This window comes from Trachypithecus francoisi, unplaced genomic scaffold (genome assembly GCF_009764315.1).
Source record: "Trachypithecus francoisi isolate TF-2019V2 unplaced genomic scaffold, Tfra_2.0 Contig00378, whole genome shotgun sequence".
In the NCBI taxonomy this organism is placed as follows: domain Eukaryota; kingdom Metazoa; phylum Chordata; class Mammalia; order Primates; family Cercopithecidae; genus Trachypithecus; species Trachypithecus francoisi.
This window is the reverse complement of record NW_022680601.1, coordinates 69,787-88,021: the sequence shown is the minus strand read 5'-3', so window position 1 is coordinate 88,021 and position 18,235 is coordinate 69,787. Positions and strand designations below refer to the sequence as shown.

The 18,235-nt window shown below is 42.6% G+C and overlaps 1 pseudogene across 1 annotated transcript in view; it reads left to right on the top strand.

Annotated features, from left to right (window-relative positions):
* Positions 1-13,693, top strand: part of LOC117083536 — a 36,228-nt pseudogene extending 22,535 nt beyond the window's left edge. The window contains exons 4-6 of the transcript XR_004437115.1: positions 2,707-2,784; positions 3,232-3,353; positions 13,594-13,693. The product of XR_004437115.1 is annotated as an aldo-keto reductase family 1 member C1-like (transcript). The remainder of the gene's footprint in view (positions 1-2,706; positions 2,785-3,231; positions 3,354-13,593) is intronic.
* Positions 13,694-18,235: the final 4,542 nt, after the last annotated feature.

The following is an 18,235-nucleotide window of genomic DNA, read 5'->3' as shown; positions in this document are numbered from 1 at the left end:
GCCTTCTTTCTTGTGTTAATTTCACTACATTAAAACTCATTAAGATTGTATCTATAACTGTAGGTTGAGTCCTGTTGATTTTTACAGCAAATTTCTAAAACTGGATGTATTCTTGGGAACTTTCAGGCCAGTGGTCAACCAGTGATTTTCTCGGAATGAAGAAGTTCCTGGGATGCCCAATCTTCGTTACCAACCAGGAAAGATCCAGGCAGACTGGGATGGGCTTGTGATCTTGCATGGAGAACTGATCCAAGATAGGAGGAAAAGCTCATTTATGTCAATGCTTGTACCTGAACTACCTCCCAAGCACATCAATCAGCAAATACTAACTACTTTTAGTTGCTCCTCCAGGTTCCTTGGAATAGAGCTACAGAGGTCACCAAATTGACAGTAGAAGCAATAATGAGGAGCAGGTTGGAATGACCATCCGAAGCAAGAGTTTAGATGGCAGTGTGAAGAGAGAAGACATATTCTATACTTCAAATGTACTGTGCCTCTGATGAGCTTGTTTGCCCAGGTATTTAATGTGATTGTGTGGAGATGACAATTCTGTGACTGGATCAGTAGTTGTGAGTGAATTGTGCTTATTCATTTCAATTTATTCACAAATATTCATGTATGAAAACTAAAATTGAAGGCAGGAAATGATGTCTTTGTACTCAAATTTCACTTCAATGTCCCTTTACTTTCTTGAGCTCAGCACAGATTAATATGGTTTGACGTGGACTATAGAATCAGAGAAAACCCTAATGATATTCTTACCTCCTGGGTGAATTTCTTACATTTGTTATGATTCTGAGTTGTTATTATCATTTTGATCAGAGAGAGAGAAAGCAATATAAGTGACCTCTGTGAGTATTAAATAATGATACCTCCAATATCTTAAATTGTGTCCAGCCCAAGTTGGTATATTAAAAACTTTGCTTGCCTCCTCTGTTTCTGAACCACATATACTTATTCTTGCCCATGGAGCTGAAAGGATAAAAGAATTACATTACTAAAATAGTTATAAAACATACCAAAGATAATTTAGATAATGGGCATGATTATTACTTGATAAGAATTTTTACTTTTTGAGTAATTTCATTCTATCACCAGTATATGTACTACCTATATATCCAGCATATAATAAAGTTCATCAGGATATGATGACAGAACAAAAGGCATCACAAGAAGAGAGAATAGTTTTGCCTCTTGTTATCGATTTTGAAGTACTGGAAAATATTAGCTGGAGCAAATGTCTAAATATTAGGTGGAGCAAACTCATAAAAATTGGCTCAAGTTTTCGTTCAACACAACTTCCCTTCTCTAACCTCTGCACCTTTGGTGCACTTCCCATCAACCAGAGTTGGTCTGATGAACCTTGGAAAGGGCACGGAAAAATCTTCCACTGGACTTTGTTGACCTCTATCTTATTCATTTTCCAGTGTCTCTAAAGGTATGTAACTCGTGTGATAAAATTAATTTCACTTCTGTTCTCAGCATGGACATTGTTTATATGGATAGTTGAACTAAATGTTTTCTTAGGAAGATATAGGGATTATAACACGGAAGAAGAACCCTAAACATAACTCTAATTCCCTTTCTACTAAACAAATTTTGAATCCCTACTTCTCTGATACAGGACCACAAGAGTGTGCAGAATCCGCAAAGCCCCTGCCTCAAAAACTTGAGGCAATGACAGTCATCTCCTTGAATGCGCAAGGTCGTAGTTATGACTCCTGAGTTCACCTCTTGGGATGTTCACACAGTTTCATGAAACTGTGGTGTCCAGAAAAGCTGCTGCACACATGGTGCACAATGAGTTTCCATCCTCACTCTTCTTTTCAAGGGTAAACAGATATGGCGGAATTCAGGCCGGTTGCGTCTTAAACTACAAACTTTCACGTAGACTTGGGAAACCTTGTTGTTTCTGCTCCCTCTCCTTTCACACTGGAGTTTCTATCTTTGCTTAACCATGAATTCTTGTGTCATTCATAACCTTTGATTTAAAGTTACAGAAAACTACTCAGGCTATTTAATGCAAGAATGTATTAGATTTGAAAATGGGAAGTCAAAGTCATGGCTACATTAAGAATTTAATAAAATCTCTAAAAATATGTGCTTTCTCCATCCTTCTCTGTACTTTATTACAAAACGTTTTTTTAAAAAAAATTTGTCCAACCTTTTCCATTGGTGACAATTATGGCTTGGAGCACTTTCAGGCTCATGGTCATTACCATAAGAGAGCTCCTGTGGATCTCCCAACTTCCAAACTAGCCTTGAAACGCACCTCCATTGACCATATTGGCTCATGGTCCTGTCCATGGAACAGCACATCATCAGGGAGATAAAGAACTATGATAGTGGCACCTGGGTCAAAAGTACAACCCATTATTCCGGATATCAAGGTCTTTTACTGTTGAAGAGAGGCACTGCCACAGAGAAAATTATAGGAGCAGAAGAAAGTAATGTAAGTCAATGATGACACTATTAGGAACCAGAAAGATGGCATTTATTTATACATACAATAGTTGTAAAAGATTAGAGAGAGCCCGTCTCCTGAAGACATCCCTTATACCATCATATGTAACACTTTGTACATATCACTCTCTGGGGCATTGCTTCACCTACCTCATGGAGGATTAGTGTCCTTAAATGTATCTGGGAGCATGGCTATGTGTGGAGCACTTGATTTGTGACATTACTAAGCTGTTTCTACTTCAGTCAGGTGAGGAGCTGATCCCAAAAGATGAAAATGGAGAGGTACTATTTGACACACTGGATCTCTGTGCCACGTGGGATGTCAGTGCTACGAGCTGAGGACATAAATACAAAAGATGAGATAGGAGACATCTGGTTTCCGTCTTCCATGTGTGGGAATGTGAAATGCACCATTCATCCAGAAATTTAGGAGCTTTCAAACGTGGCTTTACTGAGTTGTGGGGAATAAAACCCATCACAGGAATTCAACAGGTGACAGGGGAGGATAAGAATTGGGGAAGAAAGATGACAGGGACCTCTTTCCTTTGTTGTGCATTAATCCCTTCAGTTTCCTAAGGAGTAAACAGAAATTCTTACTCTTGTTCTATCTTATTCCCCAATTATGTGTTTTAATTTTTCTCTTCTTGACAATCACTGCTAGGTAGTTTGTCATATCCTGAGAGTTGTTGCTTTTACGGTTCTACCTTGTATTTATCTTGATCTGCAGCCAATTCCACAAATAATTTTTCACTATCCTTTTCTCCCCAGGCCATGGAGAAGTGTAAAGTTTCAGGATTGACCAGGTCCATCGGGGTGTCCAACTTCAACTGAAGGCAGCTTGAGATGATCCTCAACAAGCCAGGCCTCAAGTACAAGCCCCTCTGCAACCAGATGAATGCTGTCAGCCTCCTCTCCTTTCTCTTATCCCTGCTCATTTTTCTGTACTACTGCCTTGTGTTCATTTTTTCAGTCCCACTTACCTTTCTGAAACAGAAGATTCCCAAAAGCAAAGCATCAGTCTAGAAGGGCACGGAGGGCTCTTATTTGTACCCTGCTTGGAAAAGTCTTAGTGAAAAAGCAGAACAACTTTAATACTGAATTGTGTAACATTCAGGGATAGTCAATTTGATCAAGGAGGCCAAGGATTGTCAGAATCAGGGAAACGTCGACTTAACCCTAAGCTATGAAAGATGACCAGAGAGTGGATGTGTGAAGGTGATTTGGAGGGACTCTGCATAGCTATAAAGCCATAAAATATGAAATAAGCAGTACATTAGGAGAAACTAAGAATAAGAGAAGAGAGGTAGTAGGGGTTTATATGGGGTTTGGATAGCTCAGTGCCTCTTGGTATCTCTACTTTCACATTTCTTAATCAAGGGCATAGCAACACTAAAAATTAGCTGCAGACAATGAAAGCCATCTATGATAGAAGGAAAAATGTTTTTGGAGATGCCTGTTCAGAGTGGATGAAATTAACACTGAGGAAGGTTCAGCAGAACATCAAACTGACTTATGACTGCCCCCACTCTTAGTCTGCTGCTCTTCTTTGGAGTCTGTCATGTAATCAGCTGTTTAAACACATCTATTCTATGCATGGTTGTTTCACAGTTTAGGGTTAAGTCTACCTTTCTTCTGCGTTCTAACTGACAATTCCAGGCCTTCTTCATCAAACTGACTTCCCTAAATATTACATGCTGTTCAGCATTAAGGTCACTGCACCTTTCCCAATAACTTACCCATTTTTGTTCAAACTCAAACAGTAAAAGTCTATGACTGAACTAGAGTATAAAAGTTGTGAATTTGGTATAACACACACAGCTCCAAGATATTCCAATTAAACCACTAAAATTCATGTGGTTTTAATGTTAGTAGTTTATCCAGAATTGGTGTGTTCTTGGTCTCGCTGACTTCAAGAATGAAACTGCAGACCCTCGAAGTCAGTGTTTTAGTTCTTAAAGATGGTGTGCCCGGAGTTTGTTCTTTCAGACGTTCAGATGTGCCTGGAGCTTCTTCCTTATGGGGGGTTCGTGGTCTCACTGACAGGAATGAAGCTGCAGACCTTCAGGTGAGTGTTACACCTCTTAAAGACAGCATGTCTGGAATTATTCATTCTTCCCGGTGGGTTCCTAGTTTGGCTGGTATCAGAGTCAAGCTTCAATCCTTCCCAGCGAACGTTACAGCCCATAGGAGCAGCAAGATTTATAACAGAGCAACAAACCTCTCCTACTCCAACAAGGGATCCTACCTGATTGCCACTAGCTGGGGCAGCCTGCTTTTTATTTCCTTATATGGCCCCACCCACATCCTGCTGTTTGGTCCATTTTACAGAGAGCTGATTGGTCCATTTTACAAAGAACTGATTGGTCCATTTTACAGACAGCTGATTGGCCCGTTTTGACAGAGTGCTGATTGGTGCCTTTACAATCCCCGAGCTAGACATAGAGCGCTGATTGGTGCATTTACGATCCCTTAGCTAGACATAAAAGTTCTCCAAGTCCCCACTAAACTCAGGAGCCCAGCTGGCTTCACCTAGCAGGTCCTGGAGTAGGGCCCTGGGCGGACCTGCCTGCCAGTCTGGCGCCATGCACCCCCACTCTTCAGCCCCTGGGCGGTTGATGGGACCCAGTGCCGCGGAGCAGGGGGCAGTGCTGGTCTGGGAGGTTCGGACCGCGCGGGAGCCTACCTTAGGGTGGGAGTTCGGGCATGGCGGGCTGCAGGTCCACGATCCCGAGCCGTGCCCCGCAGGGAAGCAGCTGAGGTCCTGGGAGAACTCGAGCGCAGCGCCGGCAGGCCGGCACTGCTGGGGAACTCAGCGCACCCACCGCAGCTGCTGGTGCGGTTGCCAAGCCCCTCACTGACCTGGGCCGGCGGCCGCTCCCAGTGCGGGGCCCGCCGCGCCAGCGCCCGCCGGAACTCGCGCTGAACTGTGAGCGACGCAAAGCGCAGCCCCGGTTCCGCCCGCGCCTCTCCCTCCACACCTCCCTGCAAGCAGAGGGAGCCGGCTCCCGCCCCGGCCAGCCCGGAGAGAGGCTACCACAGTGCAGTGGCGGGCTGAAGGGTTCCTCAAGCACAGCCAGAATGGACATCGAGGCCCAGGAGGTGCTGAGAGTCAGGGCTGCTAGCACATTGTCACCTCTCAGTAGTTCTGCAGGTTTTTATTATGGCGATTTTAAACCCTTAAGGAACTTTGAAATAAATAATGTGGGACATGCACGTTACGATTTATATTCAAATTGTTGACCTTTAGTCACATTCCCAAATATATAGGTATGTATAGGATACATCTGCATAAATGCATGTAGTATTTTCAGAACCTTTTTTTTTTTTTTTTTATACTTTAAGTTCTAGGGTACATGTGCATAACGTGCAGGTTTGTTACATATGTATACTTGTGCCATCTTGGTGTGCTGCACCCATCAACTCGTCAGCACCCATCAAGTCATCATTTATATCATGTATAACTCCCCAATGCAATCCCTCCCTCCTCCCCCCTCCTCCCTCCCCATGATAGGCTCCAGTGTGTGATGTTCCCCTTCCGAGTCCAAGTTTCCTCATTGTTCAGTTCCCACCTATAGTGAGAACATGCGGTGTTTGGTTTTCTCTTCTTGTGATAGTTTGCTAAGAATGATGGTTTCCAGCTGCATCCATGTCCCTACAAAGGACGCAAACTCATCCTTTTTTATGGCTGCATAGTATTCCATGGTGTATATGTGCCACATTTTCTTAATCCAGTCTGTCACAGATGGACATTTGGGTTGATTCCAAGTCTTTGCTATTGTGAATAGTGCCACAATAAACATACATGTGCATGTATTATTGTAGTAGAATAATTTATAATCCTTTGGGTATATACCCAGTAGTGGGATGGCTGGGTCATATGGTACATCTAGTTCTAGATCCTTGAGGAATTGCCATACTGTTTTCCATAATGGTTGAACTAGTTTACATTCCCACCAACAGTGTAAAAGTGTTCCTATTTCTCCACATTCTCTCCAACACTGTTGTTCCTGACTTTTTAATGATTGCCATTCTAACTGGTGTAAGATGGTATCTCATTGTGGTTTTGATTTGCATTCTCTGATGGCGAGTGATGATGAGCATTTTTTCATGTGTCTGTTAGCTGTATGAATGTCTTCTTTGAGAAATGTCTGTTCATGTCCTTTGCCCACTTTTTGATGGGGTTTGTTGTTTTTTTCTTGTAAATTTGTTTGAGTTCTTTGTAGATTCTGGATATCAGCCCTTTCTCAGATGAGTAGATTGCAAAAATTTTCTCTCATTCTGTAGGTTGCCTGTTCACTCTGATGGTAGTTTCTTTTGCTGTGCAGAAGCTCTTTAGTTTAATGAGATCCATTTGTGAATTTTGGCTTTTGTTGCCGTTGCTTTTGTGTTTTAGACATGAAGTCCTTGCCCATGCCTATGTCCTGAATGGTACTACCTAGATTTTCTTCTAGGGTTTTATGGTATTAGGTCTAACATTTAAGTCTCTAATCCATCTTGAATTAATCTTCGTATAAGGAGTAAGAAAGGATCCAGTTTCAGCTTTCTACTTATGGCTAGCCATTTTCCCAGCACCATTTATTAAATAGGAATCCTTTCCCCATTTCTTGTTTCTCTCAGGTTTGTCAAAGATCAGATGGCTGTAGATGTGTGGTATTATTCCGAGGACTCTGTTCTGTTCCATTGGTCTGTATCTCTGTTTTGGTACCAGTACCATGCTGTTTTGGTTACTGTAGCCTTATAGTATAGTTTGAAGTCAGGTAGCATGATGCCTCCAGCTTTGTCCTTTTGACTTAGGATTGTCTTGACAATGCGGGCTCTTTTTTGGTTCCATATGAACTGTAAAGCAGTTTTTTCCAATTCTGTGAAGAAAGTCATTGGTAGCTTGATGGGTGGCATTGAATCTATAAATAACCTTGGGCAGTATGGCCATTATCATGATATTGATTCTTCCTATCCATGAGCATGGTATGTTCTTCCATTTGTTTGTGTCCTCTTTGATTTCACTGAGCAGTGGTTTGTAGTTCTCCTTGAAGAGGTCCTTTACATCCCTTGTAAGTTGGATTCCTAGGTATTTTATTCTCTTTGAAGCAATTGTGAATGGAAGTTCATTCCTGATTTGCTCTCTGCTTGTCTGTTACTGGTGTATAAGAATGCTTGTGACTTTTGCACATTAATTTTGTATCCTGAGACTTTGCTGAAGTTGCTTATCAGCTTAAGGAGATTTTGGGCTGAGACGATGGGGTTTTCTAAATATACAATCATGTCATCTGCAAACAGGGACAATTTGACTTCTTCTTTTCCTAACTGGATACTCTTGATTTCTTTCTCTTGCCTGATTGCCCTAGCCAGACTTCCAACGTATGTTGAATAGGAGTGGTGAGAGAGGGCATCTCTGTCTTGTGCCAGTTTTCAAAGGGAATTTTTCCAGTTTTTGCCCATTCAGTATGATATTAGCTGTGGTTTGTCATAAATAGCTCTTATTATTTTGAGGTACGTTCCATGAATACCAATTTATTGAGTGTTTTTAGCATGAAGGGGTGTTGAATTTTGTCAAAAGCCTTTTCTGCATCTATTGAGATAATCATGTGGTTCTTGTCTTTGGTTCTGTTTATATGCTGGATTACGTTTATTGATTTGCAAATGTTGAACCAGCCTTGCATCCCAGGGATGAAGCCCACTTGATCGTGGTGGATAAGCTTTTTGATGTGCTGCTGAATCCGGTTTGCCAGTATTTTATTGAGATTTTTGCATCGATGTTCATCAGGGATATTGGTCTAAAATTCTCTTTTTTTGTTGTGTCTCTGCCAGGCTTTGGTATCAGGATGATGTTGGCCTCATAAAATGAGTTAGGGAGGATTCCCTCTTTTTCTATTGATTGGAATAGTTTCAGAAGGAATGGTACCAGCTCCTCCTTGTACCTCTGATAGAATTCAGCTGTGAATCCATCTGGTCCTGGACTTTTTTGGTGGGTAGGCTATTAATTGTTGCCTCGATTTCAGAGCCTGCTATTAGTCTATTCAGGGATTCAACTTCTTCCTGGTTTAGTCTTGGGAGAGTGTAAGTATCCAGGAAATTATCCATTTCTTCTAGATTTTCTAGTTTTTTTGCGTAGAGGTGTTTATAGTATTCTTTGATGGTAGTTTGTATTCTGTGGGGTCCGTGGTGATATCCCCTTTATCATTTTTTATTGCATCTATTTGATTCCTCTCTCTTTTCTTCTTTATTAGTCTTGCTAGCGGTCTGTCAATTTTGTTGATCTTTTCAAAAAAAAAACTCCTGGATTCATTGATTTTTTGGAGGGTTTTTTGTGTCTCTATCTCCTTCAGTTCTGCTCTGATCTTAGTTATTTCTTGCCTTCTGCTAGCTTTTGAATGTGTTTGCTCTTGCCTGTCTAGTTCTTTTAATTGTGATGTTAGAGTGTCAATTTTAGATCTTTCCTGCTTTCTCTTGTGGGCATTTAGTGCTATAAATTTCCCTCTACCCACTGCTTTAAATGTGTCCCAGAGATTCTGGTATGTTGTATCTTTGTTCTCATTGGTTTCAAAGAACATCTTTATTCTGCTTTCATTTCGTTATGTACCCAGTAGTCATTTAGGAGCAGGTTGTTCAGTTTCCACGTAGTTGAGCAGTTTTGATTGAGTTTCTTATCCTGAGTTCTAGTTTGATTGCACTGTGGTCTGAGGGACAGTTTGTTATAATTTCTGTTCTTTACATTTGCTGAGGAGTGCTTTACTTCCAATTATGTGGTCAATTTTGGAATAAGTGCAATGTGGTGCTGAGAAGAATGTATATTCTGTTGATTTGGGGTGGAGAGTTCTATAGATGTCTATTAGGTCCGCTTGGTGCAGAGATGAGTTCAATTCCTGGATATCCTTGTTAAGTTTCTGTCTCCTTGATCTGTCTAATGTTGACAGTGGAGTGTTGAAGTCTCCCATTATTATTGTATGGGAGTCTAAGTCTCTTTGTAAGTCTCTAAGGACTTGCTTTATGAATCTGGGTGCTCCTGTATTGGGTGCATATATATTTAGGATAGTTAGCTCTTCCTGTTGAATTGATCCCTTTACCATTATGTAATGGCCTTCTTTGTCTCTTTTGATCTTTGATGGTTTAAAGTCTGTTTTATCAGAGACTAGGATTGCAACCCCTGCTTTTTGGTTCTCCATTTGCTTGGTAGATCTTCCTCCATCCCTTTATTTTGAGCCTATGTATCTCTGCATGTGAGATGGGTCTCCTGAATACAGCAGACCGATGGGTCTTGACTCTTTATCCAGTTTGCCAGTCTGTGTCTTTTAATTGGAGCATTTAGTCCATTAACATTTAAGGTAAATATTGTTTTGTGTGAACTTCATCTCCTGCCATTATGATATTAACTGGTCTTTTGCTCGTTAGTTGATGCAGTTTCTTCCTAGCCTCGATGGTCTTTACATTTTGGCATGTTTTTGCAATGGCTGGTACCAGTTGTTCCTTTCCATGTTTAGGGCTTCCTTCAGGGTCTCTTGTAAGGCAGGCCTGGTGGTGACAAAATCTCTAAGCATTTGCTTATCTGTAAAGGATTTTATTTCTCCTTCACTGATGAAGCTTAGTTTGGCTGGATATGAAATTCTGGGTTTAAAATTCTTTCCTTTAAGAACGTTGATATTGGCCCCCACTCTCTTCTGGCTTGTAGAGTTTCTGCCGAGAGGTCTGCTGTTATTCTGATGGCTTCCCTTTGTGGGTAACCCGACCTTTCTCTCTGGCTGCCCTTAAGATTTTTTCCTTCATTTCAACTTTGGTGAATCTGGCAATTATGTGTCTTGGAGTTGCTCTTCTGGAGGAGTATCTTTGTGGCGTCCTCTGTATTTCCTGAATTTGAATGTTGGCCTGCCCTACTAGGTTGGGGAAGTTCTCCTGGATGATATCCTGAAGAGTGTTTTCCAAGTTGGTTCCATTTTCCCCCTCACTTTCAGGCACCCCAATCAGACGTAGATTTGGTCTTTTTACATAATCCCATACTTCTTGCAGGCTTTGTTCATTTTTTTTTCTTTTTTTTCTTTTGGTTTCTCTTCTCGCTTCATTTCATTCATTTGGTCCTTAGTCACTGATACTCTTTCTTCCAGTTGATCGAGTCGGTTACTGACTGTTGTGATTTGTCACGTATTTCTTGTGTCATGGTTTTCATCTCTGTCATTTCGTTATGACCTTCTCTGCATTAATTAGTCTAGCTGTCAATTCTCCACTCTCTTTTTTCAAGATTTTTAGTTTCTTTTCACTGGATACGTAATTCCTCCTTTAGCTCTGAGAGGTTTGATGGACTGAAGCCTTCTTCTCTCATCTCGTCAAAGTCATTCTCTGACCAGCTTTGATCCGTTGCTGGCGATGGGCTGCGCTCCTTTGCAGGGGGAGATGCGCTCTTATTTTTTGAATTTCCAGCTTTTCTGCCCTGCTTTTTCCCTATCTTGTGTTTTTATCTGTCTCTGGTCTTTGATGATGGTGACGTACTGATGGGGTTTTGGTATAGGTGTCCTTCCTGTTTGATAGTTTTCCTTCTGACAGTCAGGACCCTCAGCTATAGGTCTGTTGGAGATTGCTTGAGGTCCACTCCAGACCCTGTTTGCCTGGGTATCAGCAGCAGAGGTTGCAGAAGATAGAATATTGCTGAACAGTGAGGTACTTGTCTGATTCTTACTTTGGAAGCTTCCTCTCAGGGGTGTACTCCACCCTGTGAGGTGTGGGGTATCAGACTGCCCCTAGTGGGGGATGTCTCCCAGTTAGGCTACTCAGGGGTCAGAGACCGACTTGAGCAGGCAGTCTGTCCGTTCTCAGATCTCAGCCTCCGTGTTGGGAGATCCACTGCTCTCTTCAAAGCTGTCAGACAGAGTTGTTCGCATCTGCACAGGCCTCTGCTGCTTCCCCTGTTGTTTTTTTAGCTGTGCCCTGTCCCCAGAGGTGGAGTCTACAGAGACAGGCAGGTTTCCTTGAGCTGCTGTGAGCTCCACCCAGTTCGAGCTTCCCAGCGGCTTTGTTTACCTACTTAAGCCTTAGCAATGGCGGGCACCCCTCCTCCAGCCTCGCTGCTGCCTTGCGGATAGATCGCCGCAGACTGCTGTGTTAGCAATGAGGGAGGCTCCGTGGGCGTGGGACCCTCCCAGCCAGGTGTGGGATATATTCTCCTGGTGTGCCCGTTTGCTTAAAGCGCAGTATTGGGGTGGGAGTTACCCGATTTTCCAGGTGTTGTGTGTCTGAGTTCCCCTGGCTAGGAAAAGGGATTCCCTTCCCCCTTGCGCTTCCCAGGTGAGACGATGCCTCGCCCTGCTTCAGCTCTCGCTGGTCAGGCTGCAGCAGCTGACCAGCCCCAATTGTCCGGCACTCCCTAGTGAGATGACCCCAGTACCTCAGTTGAAAATGCAGAAATCACCGGTCTTCTGTGTCACTCGTGCCGGGAGTTGGAGACTGGAGCTGTTCCTATTCGGCCATCTTGCTCCGCCCCCCAGAACATTTTGAATCTAAACTGTAAAGATGATAATTTATTCCTACAGAGCTCACAAACATGTAACAGAGAGATATTCTAGTTAGAGCGTCATTATTATATCTTAGAAAAGTAAGTATAATGTCCTCTTGTCATTTAATACCCAGTCCATATTCAGATTTCTCATTGTTTAATCAAAGCATTTTTTATACCTCTTGTTTGTTTGTTTTAACCATAATTCAGCTTTCTTATTTTCAGATTGTCTTATTTGGATAATGTTTAGCTTGTTTTTTCAAGTTGCTGAAAAAGCTCCTGTAAATTAGAAGTTAGATTTGAATGTTTTAGTACATCAGGTTAAGCCTTTTGGGCAAGAAAGTGTCTTTCACATGGTATGTTTTTCAAATTGCATCACACTAGACTGCATGAAGTGACAGATTGCCGCACTAGTGGTCATGCTAGTTTTGATCACTTGGTTAAGCTAGTAAGCGTGGTCGGATCTGTTCATTTTAACACGTTTTCCCTTTAACAATAACTACTAATCTGCTGGGTGATAATTCTCAACAAGAAGTCGCATTCCCATGTCAAATTTTCACATAGGATTCAGTATACATCAGTGAGTTTGAACTACTTCTGTTTTCTTATTGTATTTGTTATTTCCTTAGGGTTGTAAAAAATCATTTTCCATTTTAACCACTTGTTTAAATATTCTTTAAATATTCTTACCTAACATTTTACTATAAAAAAATTATTGAATGGGCGCAGTGGCTCACACCTGTAATCGCAACACTTTGGGAGGCCAAGGTGGGTGGATCACTTGGGGCAGGAGTTTGAGACCAGCCTGGCCAACATGGTGAAATCCTATCTCTATTAAAAACACAAAAATTAGACAGGTGTGGTGGCAGGTGCCTGTAATCCCAGCTACTTAGGAGGCTGGGGCAGGAGAATCGCTTGATCCCGGGAGGCTGAGGTTGCTGCGAGCCGAGATTGAGTCACTGCATTCCAACCTGAGTGACAGAGTAAGACTCCTCTCAAAAAAAAAAAGAAAAGAAAAAATCACTAAGTAAAAATAAGAACAGGTATTTCTCTAGGCCAGAGTAAAAATTTAACGACTTCCCTTTAATTAGCAGTGTCCTGAGAATGTACTTAATGCAACAACCAGCACCAGAGTAGGCACATTCTTTTGGTCTTTCTCTAATTTTCTCACTCATTACTGTGAACTCATGGATTTTTAAAAATGATTTTTAATTAATTTTACTATGTTTTAAATGCTCACATCTATATAGTAGATAGACTTTTTATTTTGATGCTCAAATGTCACCAGTGACATTCCTATGAATCTAGTGCTTTTGTCTTTCAGACCTGCCCTCATGTCTCTTTGACAGATTCTTTTTCTCTGGCACAATTTGATGCCCAAGACTCAAAGAATTTTACCTGATCTCAGGTCTCCTTGTAGTAGTCAAAGTTATTTAGAAAGCAGGATCAGGTTCATAGAGTTGTTTGTGCTCAGAAAGGGCTGATGCTTTTAGGAGACAGGGATATAAATTATTTTTATGAAAAATGTTATTACTTGACGGTTCACATTTAATGTTACACATCATTTATTCAGCTTCTTTTAACTTTAGTCCTTTTAATATTAACATAACTGTTTCATATTATCCAATGCTTTTCTATCTTGGTCATCTACCGGTGGAATGTCATACTTACCTTAACCAGAGAAAACTGCTGGATTTCTGCAAGTCAGAAGACATTGTTCTGGTTGCCCATAGTGCTCTGGGATCCCAGTGAAACTAACGATGGTACTAACAGCAACAGAAAGTTTATCTAAAATACTATTTTGATGAAAAATGTTTAATCAAAGCATGCTCAGTCTTTTGTAGTTAATCTCAGCTGTCTCGGGGAGAGGAGAGAATTTGCATTTCTGACGAGATGCCAGGTAATGCTGCTGCTTTTCAGGAGACTCGCTTGAGCAGCTCTGGTGCAGAGTGGATGTCTTACTCTGTGTAGGGAGCCGCCTAACAAACTGTATCCCCAGCTTCAGGGCCTCAGCATTTCTGCCTTTCCTTCCTGGGTGGACCCAAACTCCCCGGTTCTCTTGGAGGACCCAATCCTTTGTGCCTTGGCAAAAAAGCACAACCGAACCCCAGCCCTGACTGCCCTGCACTATCAGCTGCAGCATGGGGTTGTGGTCCTGGCCAAGAGCCACAATGAACAGCGGATTAGAGAGAACATGAAGATGAGGAGCGGGGCTGTGGGCCTCAGGGCTCCTGCACAGTGTCGTTCACGTGTGTGCTTCTCGTAAGGCTCTCAGGACACCCTTGGGCCAATTCCATTTCCCTGGCATATTCTATGCACAAATGCTTTATGTTCATCATAAGGGTTTTCCACTCTATCACAGGAGAGGCAGCATGGGTGGAGAGAATTAGGATGGGACCAAAACAAGAGATTAAGTTTCAGCATTGAGTTGACAATTGACTTTGTATCCGTCTGCCAGGGACATCTCTTTTTCTTCATTTTCTAAAACAAGGAATTTAATTAGGTGTTCTTTAATCTCCAAGTCATTGTGAATTTCTTTCTTTTCCATATATACTCACATGGTATATACTTCTTATATTTATTCTCTTAGAGTTTTATCTTTGTGAAGTGCTTGTTAACTCTGACTCCTTTTTATTGCGTTGTTTGTCCTGTTTGTATGCAGAGGAGATCAGGATTATGTGAATACTTCGGGATATAAAACAAACCCTCTTAACATAAAGGCTTAATACAAAGCCATTTATTTAACTCATATTCCAAGTTTGGAAAATTGGCCTGGGCTCAGCCTGAATGTAGCCCAGTCCTTCTGTTCATGGCTGGGCTCTCATGTGTGTGCAGGGCAGTGAGGCAGCTCTGCTTCAAGATATCCATGGAGCATCTGTTGGGGTGCCTCTGTCTCCTCCATGCAGTTCTTCATCCTCCAGCCATCCAGCCCAGGCTTCCTCTTAGCGCAAGTCTCCCTGCAGTGGATACCAGCACCAGCTCTGATTGATGTGGCAGGGGAGTGACATAGACTCTGAGATTCCCTGGCTGTAGATAGGCTTAGTGTGCTGGCTTCTTGAATGCTGGTTATTCGAGCAGTGAACTCGTCATGTGGACCCACTCAAGACCTCTGGTTGGCCTGGGTGTGGTACACAGTGATAATAGCTGAGGTCATGCAGGTGTTTTCTCCTTCCTGGGAACAGTTCTATTTATTCTTCCTAGAGGTGCCGTGTGGACTGAGTTGGTTGGTCTCCAGCTAGGGGGTGGCACTTGCAAAAGAGCACCAGCTGTGGTGGTAACAGTGGGATTTGAGCTTGCCCTAAGTTGCCCAGGGAAAGTGGTATCTCAGGCAATGAGGGATGGGGTGGGGTGGGCTATGAAGCTCCTAAAAGTGTATCTTTCCGTTAAGCTACCAGGGTGGGTGGAGGGGTACCACCAATGAGTTCAGGGTTAGGTAGGTCTGCACTCTGAGTCTCCTTGGATGAGGCAGTCTGCGGCCCGTGAGGGTGAAGGGGTGGTTCTCAGGCTGCTGGGGTAATGTTCCAGAGGAGAGCTTAACTGCCTCTGCTGCAAAGGGAGTGGGAAGTAGTGGGCTGCTTACAGCTTACAGTGAGTTCTCAGACAATTGTAGCTGAGCGGCGTGGTGGGGGGTGGTGGCGGGGGGCAGCTCTTCTAAGAAGGTCCACTCCAGTATCCATCCGCCAAGTACTTATTGAAAGGGCTTGTTAAGCCACAAACCTGCACTAGATGGCTTTATGAGGTCAGGTCGTGAGACATCTGTGGCCTTGTAAAAGCCCTCAAAACTCATTCTCAGGAGGCCATTTTCAGCATTCCTTATCACACCACACACACCACTCCCTGTCCTGTTTTCAAGGCCAAGGAGTTTCATTCTCAGCACAAATAACATACACACAGTGCCTCAGTATTTTTCCATGCCCTGACCTCAAATGCCTTGTACTTAAGATTGAATAGCTTGCTGTACGCCCCCCCACAGTGAGCCTCACCCAGCACCCATGGAGTTGGCAAGGCAGTTTTCATTCCTGTCATTCCTGTAATGCTCTGCTAACAGTGCCAGATTTATATCCGGACAGTCTGTGCACAAAACTCAGACCAGCCCCAGGTCATCAGCTTCCCCACAGAGATAATAACCATGGCTTTCAGGCCACATCCCCCCTGGGCTGCCCACAAGGCTGGATACCCGGCTTCTGCACTCATGTCTGCAATGCACTTCCAGCTCTCCCCTGTGGGTTCTGCTCAAGGGCACGTGTCCCCACTTGAGATTGTATCACAAAATTCAGTTGGGAGCTTCTTTTACCCTGTGACCCTTCTCTGAGCTCATTAGCTGACTTCGCCAAGGGCTCCTGTGACAGGTAGTCAGGAATGGCTTCCCTGAGTTCACACTGAAGACTGGGAATGCCTGCAAGGCACCTCCCACTGCTACTTCTATTTGTGTGTTTCACTGGCTCCCTAAATCCATTCCCACTCTGCATAGGATTAAAGCCTTCTCTTGTGGCCTGAATTTCCAGATTCCCAGTGAGGATGTGTGCTCTGGAGTGAACTCTGTCCCCTCAGAATCTGGGAATGTGATGTTTTTTTCTTGTTTCATGGAGTAGGGTTGTGCCTGTGACTTCTTCAAAGTGTATGTGAAATTTTTTCATATTTCTGTTAAGTCTCTGCATTGGTTCTTGAAAAGAAATTCACAATGTAAATCCCTACACACTAATCTCCAAGTGGGAGAGGCATGCTAACACTGCCTCCCATCTGCCATCTTGTACTTTTCTCCATTTTCTTAGTTCTTGCTGAGATCTTATAGTTGACATCTGTTACCTTTTGCTGCCCCCGTACTTGTTTTCTCATTTGTGTTATCTGTGATTTCTTTCAGTAGCTTTTAAAAAGAGATCTTTCCCCTCCCTGGCTAGCTATATTATAACACATGATGCTCATTTACCATTCCAACAATCCTAGGGTCCTTAAGATTTAAGCTATATCTACTCTGCAAGTGCTCTATAAATAAAGCAAGAAAGCCTAGATATCAGCACATCTCCTTAAATAACGGTTTACTGAATATTTTAAGCCCACTGTTACGACTTACTGCTCAGCGAAAGCAAAACAGTTTTTTGAAATTAGAACTGCCTGTCGACAAGGCACCTAATCAACCAAGAGCTTCTCTCACACAGAGGTTGAAAGAGATTATTGTTGTTTCCAGACTGCCAACACAACATGCATTCCATTTCCCATGGATCATAGAGTCATTTTGATGTTCTTTTATGGTTCAGGAAATACATTTCATAAGTCTATGGCTACCATGGTGACTCATCTGAAGAACCTGGGCAAAGAAAATTGAAAACCTTCTGGAAAAGATTTACTATTCTAGATGCCATTAAAAACATTCATGATTCATGACAGGAGGGCAAAACATTAACTTGAACAGGATTTTGGAGGAAGTGAATTCAACCCTCATGGATGACTTGGAGGAATGCAAGATTTCAGTGAAGAAAGTAATTGCAGATGTGGTAGAAATAGCAAGAGAACTAGAATTCAAATTGGAGCTTGAATGTTACAGAATACTTGCAATCTCATGATGTAATTTTAACAAACGAGAAGTGCTTCTTATGAATGAGCAAGAAAAGTGGTTTGGTGAAATGGATTCCATTTCTTAGGAAAATGTTGTAAACATTGTTGGAATGGCAGCAAAGGATGTAGAATATTGCAGAAGCATAGTTGATAACACCATGACAGTGTTTCAGAGAATTATCTCTAATGCTATCATGTCCCCACAATGACAGAGTTGCCTAACAAAGCCATTCTCAGAAGATAGTCCAGGCGTTATGCAACACATGACTGTCATTGGTGACAGGGAAGGAATCACTTGTGCCATTTTCAGTGTTTTCCTACAAGGTTTATAGCTTTCTATCCTTCATATCCACCATTACTACCATTGTGTGAGGTTGCGTGATTTTTTTTTTTTTTTTTGAGGCGGAGTCTCGTTCTGTCGCCCGGATTGGAGTGCAGTGGCCAGATCTCAGCTCACTGCAAGCTCCGCCTCCCGGGTTTATGCCATTCTCCTGCCTCAGCCTCCCGAGTAGCTGGGACTACAGGCGCCCGTCACCTCGCCTGGCTAGTTTTTGTATTTTTAGTAGAGACGGGGTTTCACCGTGTTAGCCAGGATGGTCTCGATCTCCTGACCTCGTGATCCACCCGTCTCGGCCTGCGTGATTTTTTTAATGAAGTTTGGATTCCCTTCTGATTTCCTTTTGCATATATTCTACAATTATTCTTTTTGTGATTGCTGTGGAGATGACAAAAACCTTATAA